This window comes from Arvicanthis niloticus, chromosome 19 (assembly GCF_011762505.2).
Source record: "Arvicanthis niloticus isolate mArvNil1 chromosome 19, mArvNil1.pat.X, whole genome shotgun sequence".
Taxonomy (NCBI): domain Eukaryota; kingdom Metazoa; phylum Chordata; class Mammalia; order Rodentia; family Muridae; genus Arvicanthis; species Arvicanthis niloticus.
In genome coordinates this window covers 43,673,761-43,688,098 of record NC_047676.1, presented here as the reverse complement: position 1 = coordinate 43,688,098, position 14,338 = coordinate 43,673,761, and the positions used below count along the sequence as shown (strand labels likewise).

At 36.3% G+C, this 14,338-nt stretch overlaps 1 protein-coding gene across 2 annotated transcripts in view; it reads right to left on the bottom strand.

Moving 5' to 3' along the window:
• Nucleotides 1-14,338, bottom strand: part of Rab3c (RAB3C, member RAS oncogene family) — a 218,076-nt gene that overhangs the window by 202,278 nt on the left and 1,460 nt on the right. The window lies entirely within an intron of this gene.

Below are 14,338 nucleotides of genomic sequence, written 5' to 3'. Positions count from 1 at the left end.
AAGTTTCAGTAGGGAGTAGACTGCCAAAACAATAAATAGCACTTGGCCTCATCTGAGACACTGAGGACGATGTTAATTGCCTGAAGCCAGGAGAGACAGAGTCAAGGAGGAAGTCACAGCAGAAAGCAGGGAATGAGATACTGAGAGAACATAGTACCCTTCTCCACATACTTCCTCTCTGCAGGAGAGTGTCATTATTTGTATAAAAGTAACACAAAGGGAATGTCTGTGTATCACAAAAGTTAAAGGTGATAAAAATTCTGATTGAACTTCATATTCTTTAGACTAATACAGATGTAAGTATTTCTTGTATTTCCAGGTGATCACAACAGCACACCCAGGGAAAGGTGAAAACTTGCAGGGAGTGTTTCCTACTGTGTTAGCCCTGGGCCCATAAACAGGCAGCATCACCTTCCTTGCAAGCTACCACTATTAATAAAGTTTTATTGGTTCTAAAAACTGAAGCAATGCAGGCATCATGAACATAGAGAGTTTGAAATGTAATTGTGAGGATTTAGTTGGGGACATAAGATTTATCTAGGAAGTACCAGCTAAAGTTCAAGGGCTAAGATAGTTGTGTGTTCAGAATGAACCACAGGATGGAAAGGCATTCAGTATCCGAACAGTGGCCCAGGGGGACTTTGCAGATCCAGATGAATTCTCCTGATGGCAAAGATTTAAAAATTTTTCTTTACTCTTTTATTTTCTCATTTCTTCCTTAAATCTCTTCCTTTCCTTTTTCCTCCTTCTCTTCTTCTTCTCTTTCTCCTTCCTTCTCCTCCTTCTCCTCCTCCTCCTTCTCCTTTTCCTCCTCCTCCTCCTCCTCCTCCTCCTCCTCCTCCTCCTCCTCCTCCTCCTCCTCCTCCTCCTCCTCCTTCCTTTGTTTCTTTAGTTTTCCTTTTTTTTAAAAAAAAAAAAAAGATAGACTGGTATGTTACCCAGACTGCAGACTGGCTTCAAACCCCTGGCTTCAAGGAGTCAGTCTTCCTGCCTCAGTTTCAAGTGAGGAATTAATTATGAAAAATGTCCAATCCATTTACTTTAAAGATTATTTTCTCTCTCCCTCCCCCCTCTCTCTCCTCTCTCTCTCTCTCTCTCTCTCTCTCTCTCTCTCTCTCTCTCTCTCTCTCTCTCTCTCTCTCTCACACACACACACATACACACAATTTCCTGGTTTATATCATCAGTAAAGCATACAAATTCACAAATGTCCACAGTAAACACATGTAGGTTTTGTAAAAGTTCAGACTAAAGAAGTAAATCTTGGCTCAAAATATGAGAATGAAACATCTTGAATCTTGCTAAAAACAAAAAATCGTTTGCTCAGTCTGCAACTGCATTTGAATGTCACTGGGGCTTAGCCACAGTCACTATGTGAATTTACTGACATTTCTAAATACTAAGCCATGTAGATGTTCTAGAAATTTTAATGGGAGAATAGAACTGAAACTTGAAAACATGGATAGGCAGGAAGTTACCTACTAAACATCACCTCAGTTTTCATAAAACATAAATTACTAATGCCTCAAACAGCACTGATTTTGAAATTTAAAAACAAGAAAGAGTCATGGGATTACAAAGGCCCTTCAGCCCAGGGCTGTGCACCACCAATGCCATGAGACACTTCTGTGCTGTCTTTACATCTCCAGTAGTGTCCTAGCCACACACTGCATGCAGTAGGTCCACTACTACAGTCTGCTGTACTGCAGAACAGCTCCATATACTGTTCTGAGTTTTGAGTTGAAACACACCTCCTTATAGCCTCTACCTCAGGATTTTAGATGATGCCTTATGAATCAAGAATCAGTTTCTTTTGCACCCGAGGGAACTTGAGACACCTTAAGAAGCAAATAGGTACTCATTCTATGTGTTTTTCTTCTTCCTGTTTGTGGTGGTTTGAATATGCTTGGCCCAGGGAGCAGCACTGTAAGGAGGCATGGCCTTGTTGGAGGTGTGGCCTTGTTGGAGTAGGTGTGGCCTTGTTGGAGTAGGTGTAGCCTTGTTGGAGTAGGTGTGGCCTTGTTGGAGGTGGCCTTTTTGGCCACTGTTTGAGTGGGCTTTAAGACTCTCCTTCTAGATGCCAGGAGTCAGTCTTCTCCTAGTAGCCTTTAGATGAAGATGTAGAACTCTTAGCTCCTCCTGGACCATGCCTGCCTGGATAGTGCTATACTTTCTGTCTTGATAATGGACTGAACCTCTGAACCAGGAAGCCATCCCCCAATTAAACATTGTCCTTATAAAAGTTGCCTTGGTTACGGTGTTTCTTCACAGCAATGGAAACTAAGACATGCTTGATAATTTCAGCTTCTTTTGCCCCTCTTCCCACTCTGGGACACGCTTGAAAAATCCCACACATCCTGCTCGATTAAAACTGACAGATTTCTGCAGATTGTCTGGCTCCCTTGTGAGGCTCCCAGGATCAGCGGAATGTTCCCAATCTTTATTTGGTCAGTTCACAGTGCAATGAGAGTATTACATCCCATCCATCACACATCACAGCAAAGTCTCATGAAGTGCACTGCACCCTTTTCTGTTATGTTGTTAACTGTTATGATCACTAGTGTCTCTATCTTCCCACTGTACTTTGTAATTTACTATTATTATTGAACCTTTACATTTAATGTCTATTTTCTTTATTTAAAACTTCAATTATGATCTGATAATTTTATGTCATTTCATTCAACAAAAGTTACCCCTTTTAGATTTGGTTATATCTAAGTTCTATCACTAACATAGTTTAGTAAGGCCATAATCAAAAGATGAATCAGTTTGTACACAAAGAACAATAAAATTTTCAACCTACTGAATACACAAACCTATGGATGAGACCATCACTGTTCATCACTATGGAGCTCAGAATGCTTGGTGCTCATCTTGTACTCCTTAGAGCTGATGCCTTCAAGAAGACACTACACCATCTCCCTAAGGTCCCATGGTTTGATAAAGAATAGATCATGCACTAAACTGAAATGCTATTATAAATCTCAGTTTCACTTCCCCACAATTCCTACTAACTAGAGACCTAACAAACAACTTCTTATCACCACAAAGAACCACAGCCTAGGTTAAAAGTTTTGAAATTTGAAATCTTAAAACAAATGAGAAAAACAAATTACTTTCAAAGATTTACTTGCATAGTTGTAACATCTAAACTACCCTAAGACATTTTATGGATATGATGAGAAAAACAAAATGAAGTCATCCTGAAGTAATTGTTTTCTTCCCACTATTTCTAATGGCCTGGGGGTATGTGGGAGGTACATTCTGTTTTAAATTCACCTTTAAAATTAGAGTAAATCTGAGGATAGAACCTGTGTGTTCAAAGTTTAGAAACAGAGTAGTTTTATATCACAATCATTATTACTAAAAAAATTAACATTAGTAGCTCTATGATGTTATTATTCCAGGCAACATCAAGGAAGAGACTAAAAAAAATGAAGTCAAGAATATTAACAGAATTGCTAAAGATGTGCCACTTGGATCCTGTACTGTCCCTCAAAGTGAAAGCTCTCCATTGTGCACAAATGTATCTTTTTCCCAGTCTGTCTCTGAGAACACGTTAGACTTTTGATGCTCTGCAGTCTCTGGCCACCTCATCCATGAGACTTCTACTGTTTGCTCCACTGGCTGAAAAGTGGCAAGATACTACCCATACCAGGCTCACATCTCAGCATGGAGCTGAGAGGATATTTTCTAGTATATGGAAAGTGGCTAAGACACAGGAGACTAAACTCCTACCCTGGTTCTAAAGCAAAGAGCTTAGGGAAACTGTGGCAGCATTCAGAAACCATTGTCTCTTTACCTAAGCAGAGAATGTATTTCTGACAGGACTCTTGGGAGAATGTCTATGATATCTTGCCAACTTACGTATATTTCAAGGATGCAAATCTCCACGCATGTTAAGGGATCCCTGTGTGTTTTTTCTCACAGTAGTCTTTAATTACTTGCTTTTCTCTACTTATACATAATTTCTTGAGTAGATACTGATAGCCCATAGCTCATGTACAGAACACACAGTTGATAACAGCACCACCAGAAGGACACACTGTTCCATGTGCTTCACACATGCTCACACCTAATCCCTTCACCATGCCCAGAAGGTTTCATCAATAGCATCCTCATTTTATAGACAGACTGGTACAGTTCAAGGTGACTGTTTCCCCTCCTAATGCTAGAACCATGAGAATGTCCTTCTCTGATCTTTATTCTGAGGTGAAGTTCACACAACTGTAGGTGGTTAAGATGGGAATGCCTTTAGCATTTGGCTTTTGAATGTGCTGACACTGATCATCCAGCAGTTTATTAGATGTAGTTTTGATCCTACATCTACAAAATGTTTTGTGTGACAGTTTTTATTCTGAGAAGGTATGATTCTCTGTGTTCAACTATCTATCTTGTCCCACAGACAGCCGATGAGCTGGTTTGCTGAAATTCTTTCATGGAACAAAGAGATTTTGATTTTCCGTATTCTTATTATTTTCTGATGTCAACTTGACTAACCCCTGGAATTAACCAAAATCCCAAGATATTGGGCACACTTATGAGGGATATTTAGTTAATTGAGTCATTTGAGGTAGGAAGACCCACCTTAAATCCCTATTACTTGAGGACAAAAGAGAAACCTTTAATCTGAGACATACCTCCTCATGGCAGCCTAAGTAAAGGGCAAGGGAGAAGGAAGCATTTGTTCTTTGTCTTGCTTTTGGCTTTGATGACAAGTCCATTTCCTCACTGGCATTAGAGCCTACTTCTTTGGAATTCCAGTATCTAGTAAAGACCAGCTGAGACATTCAGCCTCGTAGTCTGAACAATTACTAGATTCTTGAATTTTCCTTTGGTAGATAGATTACAGCCTGTAAGCCACTCTAATAAATGTTTGTGTGTGTGTGTGTGTGTGTGTGTGTGTGTTTATGTGTGTTTGTGTGTGTGTGTAATCATTCATTCTATCAGTTCTGTTTCTCTAGAAAACTCTGACTAATGCAAATCTAGTCAACATGGTTGTTGTGTAAAGACAAGAATGATATCTAAACATATTCCCTGTGGTAGTAGAAATTATCATTCCAATTTTGAAGATGGAGAAAGGAAGACCAAGTGAAAGCAACCACATTATGTAGGATATCTCAGCTTCTCAGCCTGAGTGCTGAGCTCTCACTGCCTAGACCAAATTTACTTTTTATGTAATATGTATTTTGACAATATTGTGTTGTGGTCTGGCCTTAATGACCATGATTCATTATGACCAATGGTTACCTATATGATCAATTACCTTAATGACCAATTGTTATCTATAATCCAAGGGTTTTGTGGCATGCAGCAGGGTTGGCTTTTTCTGTTTGCTTGGTTAATTGGTTGATTTTGTTTGTTTGTTTTGGTGCTACACCACCAAGCTCAGTATATAACTAGTCACTCCAATTGTGGTTGGCATGGAGCAAAAAAATGTTGTGATTCCAAACTCCAAATTCTTCCCAAGAGCCAGGGAACGATCCATCTTCCTGATATGCAGGTTTGATGGAGAAATATAAAGTTTAAAAAAGAGAAATTCCTCAAGTAATTTTGATATTTACATTTTCTATACACAGTTGTCAATTCTTAAAAATAAAAACACTTTTCAGCAGCAAAATGTAAACGAAATATGAAAAGTTTTTGTGTAGATATGAATGGAATTCATATAAGGTTTCTTAACATTTCTTGGCAGCAGTATCCAATGCAGTGTTCTCAAATACATGTTTGTCTTTTGATATGTTTTTATTCTGAGATATAAATTTAAACCTTCACAGGCTACAAGAGATTCAAGGTTAACAGATGTATGGAAATGAACCCTAAATATGCAAAATTAAAGTATTCAGGGTGAGGCCAAGAAGTGATCATCTCAAAGACCCCCAGCATGGTTCTTTTGATCAGTCCAACATGAAGCCAATTTGCAAAAGCCTTCATACAAAGGCCAGGGCAGGTTCATATGGTTAAATTCTCAGGCATCTGCACAAAAGAAGACTGAGTAAATTGACATTTAATCTAAGCTCTCTAGGACCACAGAAATATGATTCTAAAGGTCGGTAACAGCTCCTGTCTTGACCAGTTACCCCTTCTGGTGACAATGACATGCCACTATTTTAACACTGACTGTGTTAGAAAATGTTCAGCACCCTACAGTGCCAAGCCTATGTAAACAAGCTGATTCTGGGAAATGGCTTCTCCTTTAATTATCTATGCTCTGTAACAGTCAGAACCGTCTGTGCACTGGTGTTTTAAGTCACTGTAGGCACTATCAGAATAGAGGGGGTGACCCAGTAAGAGTCAGTTATCACATTCTCAGAGCATGTGCAAGCACTCCACTGAGCTCTGTAAAAGGTAGCCAAAGCTTTTTCAGCAGGAGACTTAAAAAACAAACTGCAGCACCTTACTTCACTTTTATTAGAAAGCCTTAAAAGCTAATACCCAGTGTCTGACTTGAGATGGCAAAAATAAATGAGTAAATAAATGAACACAAATATTTCGTGTAAGAAGAATATGTCTTCTTTAAATCATAAAAAGCAAGACAGAACAGATACAGTCAGCACTATGCAATATAAGGAAAACCTCTGGAAAATCTTTTTGCTGGAGAAAATAAGCCTAAATTTTATTTCTAATATATTGTTTCCCAACAAGCTTTAGTCTTTAAGGACCTTGAAGGCATTACACATTTTTAATATTTTAAAACTGCCAGGGGCACCCTGGGAGAACACCTATTTCTTCTGGTTCTGGACATCTCTCCTTATTCCACTCATCAAGGCAGCACTTGTGTTGAGCATTCATTAGGTCAGGACCTAGCTGCACACACATTTCTAAGACAAAGAATTATCCGGACCACCCTTGAGGAATCTATAGTCAATGTACCTGCATCTCTAGATAGTAGCCTTCCTGAATGAAGAAGATATCCCTGCTTCTCATCCGAGAGATGCTAGTCTGTATCTATAAACAATGAGTCTACACCTGACCATGTACATTTATGCATGCATGGTCACCTGACCGCCCATGCCTCTGCCATCCTTTTTATCAGTTGTCCCTCTCAAACAGGTGTTCACTGAATCAACCTTTCAAAGAATATCTATATTTTAATTCTAATATCATAAGTTAGGATGATATGAGAATCACTATTTGCCAACTGGTACGTAACATATCCTTTCATTAAGCTCATTAAGGCTCTTCATGTTATGGCTACTGGGAAAGAAATTATCTATCTGTATTAGATTATGAGATTCTCAAGTTGATAAGATCAGATATGTATCAAGGCCACCAGGTAGATGACAAGTTACACAAGAATCTTTGATGGACTACATTTAACCTAATAGCAGAAGACAGACAAGAGGCTCCTAGCCCCTCTTTAGGTTATGTTATGATTTTGTTTTGAGATAAGAAAAGCTTAGGGTGGGGGAGCTAAACGTCATGGCTCTAGACTTTTGTCAGTAGGTCAAGTACATATATATATATATATATATATATATATATATATATATTCATAGTACTATATCTGACTTAGACTTTGCCAGCATTTGCTAGAGGCTGGGACACATGGTCATTCACCTCTATGATTTGTTTATTCACTGTGTATGTGTGTGTGTGTGTGTTTCATTACCTCATTAAAATCAACATGACACTCCAAACCATTATGAGATATATCAACATTGCATAAAGCTTTTTTTGTCTATAGAAATGAAGCTATTAAAGAAAATATTAGTTAGCAAAAGAAATTATATTTTGATTTTGTTTTAAAATTATATATATATACCTTGCTGAAATTTTATAAGGACCTTTGAAGCCTACAATTTCTATTTTAAGATATAAAAAGTACAGCAACAAAAACCCCCATGAATCAATAGATAAACAATTAAACAGAAATATTGAAATGTAAACATTAATATTCACACTCAAAATTCATGAAGTGTAATCAAAGTGTTAGGGCTATGGTTTAATTTCTATATCTTTTGATTATAAGAAGCTCAGATCATCACATTTCTTCTTGGCTTTGCTGAACAATACTACAAATGAGCCTCATTAAACTCTTCTAATACTCTAGTCTCTCCAACCAAGAATGCTCATTTGTCCTCAGTTTGTAACATAACATGTTTCTAGTCTAAATGGAGCCAATTGCGAGCCTAAATGGAACAGTACAATGACTGAAATGGATAACCCCTGGGTTTGAGTTAACAAAACACTGTACATCACAGAAGAGTCACTAAACTTGAAGGTGAATCACTAGAAATCATACAGTATAACAAAGAAAACATGAAAACAAACATAAGCAGAGAGCCTGTAGTTGCTGGGTCAGTATCAGAACTCTAACTTCCATGTAACTGAAGCCTTAAAGGAAAGATGGAGAACTATAGTACAGGAGTATAGTTGATGACTTAATGACTAAATAGTTTCTAATTCATCAGAATATATGTGTTCATGTGGGAGGAGGTCATTTCTACCCTCTAACTTGACAAACTACAAAGGAAAATGTGTATAACAAAGATAAATATAAATATATTCAGAGCAAACAAAATTGACATATCTAAAGTAAGGCACAGTAGTATGAAGAGTAGATGATTCTACAAAAGCCACTGGACAAAGAAATAGCATGCTGAAAGTCTCAGAGGCATTAAAAACTCCCATTCTAAATTCAAGGCAAAATTTACCAAAAAGAAAGGAAGACAGACAGACAGACAGACAGACCGACAGACAGAGTGAGAGAAAGAAGAAAGGAAGAAGAAAGAAAGAGAGAAACAAAGCCAAGAGCGAATGTGCTGACAGAGGCTATTTTATATGTAAGGCTAAAGAAAGCTGTAAGAAAATGATAAATGATACCATATAGAGACTAAGTTACTAGACATGGTAAATAGGTAGCAGGAATGTGGTGTGTGTGTTTAATAAAAAACTTACATCATGTTTAAAGCTAAAATTATAAGTGCAAGTGAGATAGATATGAAATTGTCTCATATCAAATTCACTATATAGTACATGGATTATTATAATATAAAGTCTAGGCAGGTTGTTTAGCTGTATATTATGTAGTCCTTTGAATAAAGACTAAAAATGCAAAGGAATGCATTAAAAAACATACAAAGGAATTTAAATACCTAAAAATATTCAAGTAAGATGAAGATAGGAAAGGAGTAGCTGAGAAATAAAAAACAAACCAAGAGTATGCAAACAACAAATAGCAAAACGATTTGTTTAAATCCAACAACATCAATCATCATAATATATAAACAACAAATAGCAAAATGATTTGTTTAAATCCAACAACATCAATCATCATAATATATAAAATGAATTAAATGATAATAAGAGACAGAAATAATACATTATCAGACTGGGTACAAATGTGAAGTCCAAATATACACTGATCACATATTGTAAGCATAAAGGCATGAAAGTTGAAAGCAACAAAAGCAAATTGCCTGCATAACATAAAATACCATTAAGGCAACAAAACCTGTATTGATAATATATAGTAATAAGGAGTATTACCAGAAATAAAGAAGGTTATAGGACAGAAATAAATAGAGAAATACTTCAGGAAGATACAACAGTTACAAATGTTCGTTATTTATTAACAAAGGTTCAGAATACATAAAAACTGAAATCAAAACCAAAAAGGAGAGAAAGAATACTGTGTTTGTATTTCTCAGGAATTGATATGGTAAGTATATTCAAAGTCAGTAAGGACATGTAAGATCTTCATGACACTACAGATAACAAAATTGGCATTTAGACATAACTACACAACTACACTACATAAATACATAAATACAGACAGAATGTTCAAGTTATATCTCATTTTGATCTAAAAATAGGCTGAATTTTTTCAAAAGATTGCATTCCTTAAAAAAATGCCCTCTACATGACATATAACTATAATTTAATGAATTGTCAATATTACAGTAAGATCTGGATATACAAACCTGTTATCAAAACACTTTAAGGAAATGAGCAGAATTTGAAATGATATATAACCAACAAAGTATTCAGAAAACCATAAGTCTGCTCATAGCAATCTGTAGAGGGATTTTTTTTATCAGTTTAAATCTTTATATTTATTAGCAGAAAAGAAATAATCAAACTCAGTGATGTTAACTCTACCGTAAAAAACTAAATGTCTACTAATATAAGTATAATAAATGTGAGTTTATTTTTTCAGCCCAAACCAGCAAAATACAAAAAAGAGAAAAGGCTAAAGGCAGTGGGCTGTTCTTAGTTAACATCAGTAACACTGGGAACCATCCAGGAAGAATGACAAGCAAAGCCGAGAGTATGGTCTACAACCCAAGCACTGGTAAGCTGAACTGCTTCAATTTCAAGGCTTCTCTGGGTCACATAGTGAGATCTGGGTCATTCCCAAGGTATGCCACACATCCCTTCAAATAACTGGTCATGTGGCCAGTCCCAGGGGCTCCAAAAAGCAATGTAGATTGTTGGCATTGCCCTTCCATATCCATAAGAACTTGGTGGTAAGACAATTGTTGCTGAAGACACCACGATTCTATAAGGACTTAGATAACACAAGCTAATCCTGATTGGCAGCTTCCCCCTGCTTGTTGGCTTTCACTACACTGAAAGATGGTATTCAGACTACGGGAGAAGGAAAGTCATCCTTAATCTCTAAATCTGTAAATCCTACAAACCACAGCACTGGTCTGGCAAGATACACCTAGGAATGCAATAATGGTGTGAATGTTACAAACGTAACCAATTGCTTTTTATTATTGGCTTTAAGGCTTAGTCCACTGGAGGGCACTCATGGCTAGTACTGTACATCTGGCCAAGAACCTGCACTTGGGGGGCTCTAGGAATGATTCTACTACTATTTTGTTAAATAGACATCCTATCAAACTCCCTTATAAACATTTCTTTCTTTACCCATAGATTACTGCAGTTCTCACTCTTCATCTAAGAAGTGACTTCATAATAAATCCAAAAGTTACTGAACTTTAAAAGAGTAAAGATGGAAACCTATCCTTGTGGCACCAAAGGCTATTTGCTGTTTAAGGTAATTGCCTTTGCTTCCTATTTTTCTAAGTATGATACCTAAGCAACAAGCCAAAAAGAAATAGGGAAGACTGTCTCCCCAACATCACCACCATCTTGGTGTCTGCAAAAGATAAGAACTAAGTGTCCATTGCACAAAGGAGATGGATAGTTGCAGAGGATGAAAATAGTGAGGCATTCATAGATAATAAAGTGCAGGAATATCAAATCTTTTCCATAGCCAATGCAACAGTAATACTTAGACCTAAATTATCTATCGCTTGGTTTGTGCATAGCAGGCCTGTATTGGGATCTACCTTACTGTTTCCACGTCAGAGTCATCTTTGGTCTATGTCTATATTCTTTTCTCACTTCTGCTTATCGAGAGCCAGTTCCTTCCAGGCTGTCCCATTGCTTCAGCACATTGTTTTGTTTGAAGTTCCTTTTTTAGTATGATGGGTCTGCTTTTTATCAGATAAAGCTAGAACTGAGCTAAATGCTAAATGTGTGAGAGAAATGGATTCCACTTTAGTCCCATCTGACACTAAACAGATCACGGAGAAGATAGACAGCAAAACACTTATCACACAGTGGCCCTTCTCAAATACTTAGTTTAGTTTATACAAGCTTATTTTATAAACGTAAAATAGAGCCAGTATATTTTTCATTCTTCCCAAACAAATGAGTGAGTAGCATTTATCCATAGTGTCCTCATTCTTTACACCACACATTTATCCCTCCAGGAGAAATCAAAATAATAGGAGGAATGACAAGAGATTTTTTTGACAGAAAGTTCTGGAATAATTTTAACTCTTCCATATTAGAGAAGTTATTTACTCTTCATAAGCTCTGTTCATCTTACTTTCAAGTTGGTAATAGTAAATTGTAGAATTTTACAAGTGATTTGTAAATATTTTTGCCCACATATATAATGCATTTGAGTTTTGCACATACATACAAGTGGCATTATAACGCAAAGCACAGAGGTTGGCACAGGCAAGCACTGAATAGACTGGGGTTATTTTTCATTTGGCTCCTGTATTAAAGTTGTTCACAAAGTCTTGCCCTCAATCACGAGGCCTACTGTTTTCTGTTTCACTTGGCTCCTAGGAGTTATTGATATTGATATGTTGAAGGAGAAGACTGAAATGACCACCTCCCATATTAATAAAATTCATCCTATTTGCCAAGTGCTATCCTTGATTATCTAATTAGAAAGAAAACACAAGCATCCGAGGCTATCACTACACATTGTCATTGTAGTAGTCCCTTCAAGAAACAGGTATTGCCTTATTTTCTAGCAACTTGAGGGAAAATGTTCTGCAGAAAATATTCACGTATCAAAGAAAATACAATGAACTGAACACAAACCCATTAATATAAGAACATCAAATGCTTAGAATAGACATTGTGTATTTTTTTTAAATAATTTTATTTCAGGAAAAAACCGTAATATTTAGGAAGCTAGCCAATAAACTAAAAGCTCACTTTGTTTCATATCAGCAACTGAACTAAACACTCTAAAAAAGGAGAAAAACTCTGAAATAAGGGAAGTATAAAATGAACCTTGCCTTGTGACTCATCCTTTGTAAATGTAAGTTAAGAAATATAATGTTCAGAATGATGGTATAGCTTATTCTTTAAAAGGAATATCCAGTATTTCTCATGTTGCATCCTGGTGTTTCAACATTACATGGAATATGATTCTGGCTTAGAAAAATGGATCCTGAAAGAGTAATTGCTGCTTAGGAAAATCCTTAATTACATTTATCCTCTGAGTTATTACATGATTTAAAAAATATGAAAATGATAGAAGTCACTATGGTAATAATCTATTAAAATGAATGTGTGTTCTTGGATTAGGTCCACTTTTCACAAGTCTAACATAATCACAATAACTTCAGGGAGGTTATTTATTAAATTCCAAAGATATAATTTGGTGAACTAAGACATACCATAAATAGGAAAACACTTGTATCTAATCAGAAAATTAATTTGATGTTACCTAATTTTTACATTAATTTGCCATTAGAGTTTTCATTGAAATAGACCTTTTACAATACCTAGTGTATATCTAGTGGACATACCCACAATAATTTAAAATATGTCCTAAAGCTCTAACTCCATACAGTTCTGTTACATTTAATTGCCTTTCTGAACAGTCTAAGCAACACATAAAAATAGTATCAATATACAATAGCTATCTTATCTGCTATTTGGCTGAAAGATTTCAGAGCATCAACTTTAAATTCTAATGTACATTATTATTTTTCATTTTTTAAAAGAAATTGGAAAACCATAAATTTAGGGGACATAACATGGTATTTTGATATAAATATGCACAGTGAAGTATGGCAACCCAGTTTTTAAGACAACTGCTAATACATGCTTATCATCAAATATTATTAATTGAGCTAGTTGGGTCTTAGCAACACCTCTAGAACGGGAAATTACCATAAGCTAATAGACCTTGATTGCAACAGTCTTTATTGTCTGTCCACACTCGTTTTGCACAAGGCGGTATAATAAAAAGCTAACTCACAAACAGAAATATCTGATGTCACACAAAGGACCCACTATTCCCAGGCCCAAATCAATTTCTCAATAACTCTTAATGTAATTTGAGGTCTTCCATTATATAATACTCCAGAAAACAATTAAATCCTATAGTGTTTTCATTTAACCATCCAGTTAGGATTCCTTAATATATACATAAAACTCATAAAATAAATTAAAAGTAAATGAAAGCAGATATATAAAGTCCTTGAGGAAATCACGGGAAATGTTTGAGACTGGATAGTCAAATATTTATGTTGCTGAGTTTGCCCACAGAGGTAGATTCTGAAGGGAAGCAACACATTCCAAATGGAGTGCTTTCTTATCTTCTCATCCCATTCATAAAACGCCTTTCTGTTATGCAATGGGTCCATTTAGCTTGGTTAATAAACATAGACTTATGTTTAGTCCTAACCAGTTGTACATAGAGAGAAGAAACAAAACTAGTCTTTACTTAAAAACATAACTTAGGTGACTAGTTCCAACAGGGGTACTTTTCATTTCTGAAGGAAGTAAACTCGAAGGATGTGTGATTAAAATGTGGAATCTGGTGGTACAGCGAATGGCCACCTCAACCACAGGATTGCTGGGGAAGCCGGTCCTTGAAACCGATCCGGGCAGTTAATTAGATATAGATCAAGGATGGCATAGCTCTGAGATAACTGTAAATGTTTTTGCTCTTTATCTCTGATACTAAGACCCTAATCTCTTTATCTTTTTCTTCTCCTTCCTTCCTTCCTTCCTTCCTTCCTTCCTTCCTTCCTTCCTTCCTTCCTTCCTTTTTTCTTTCTTT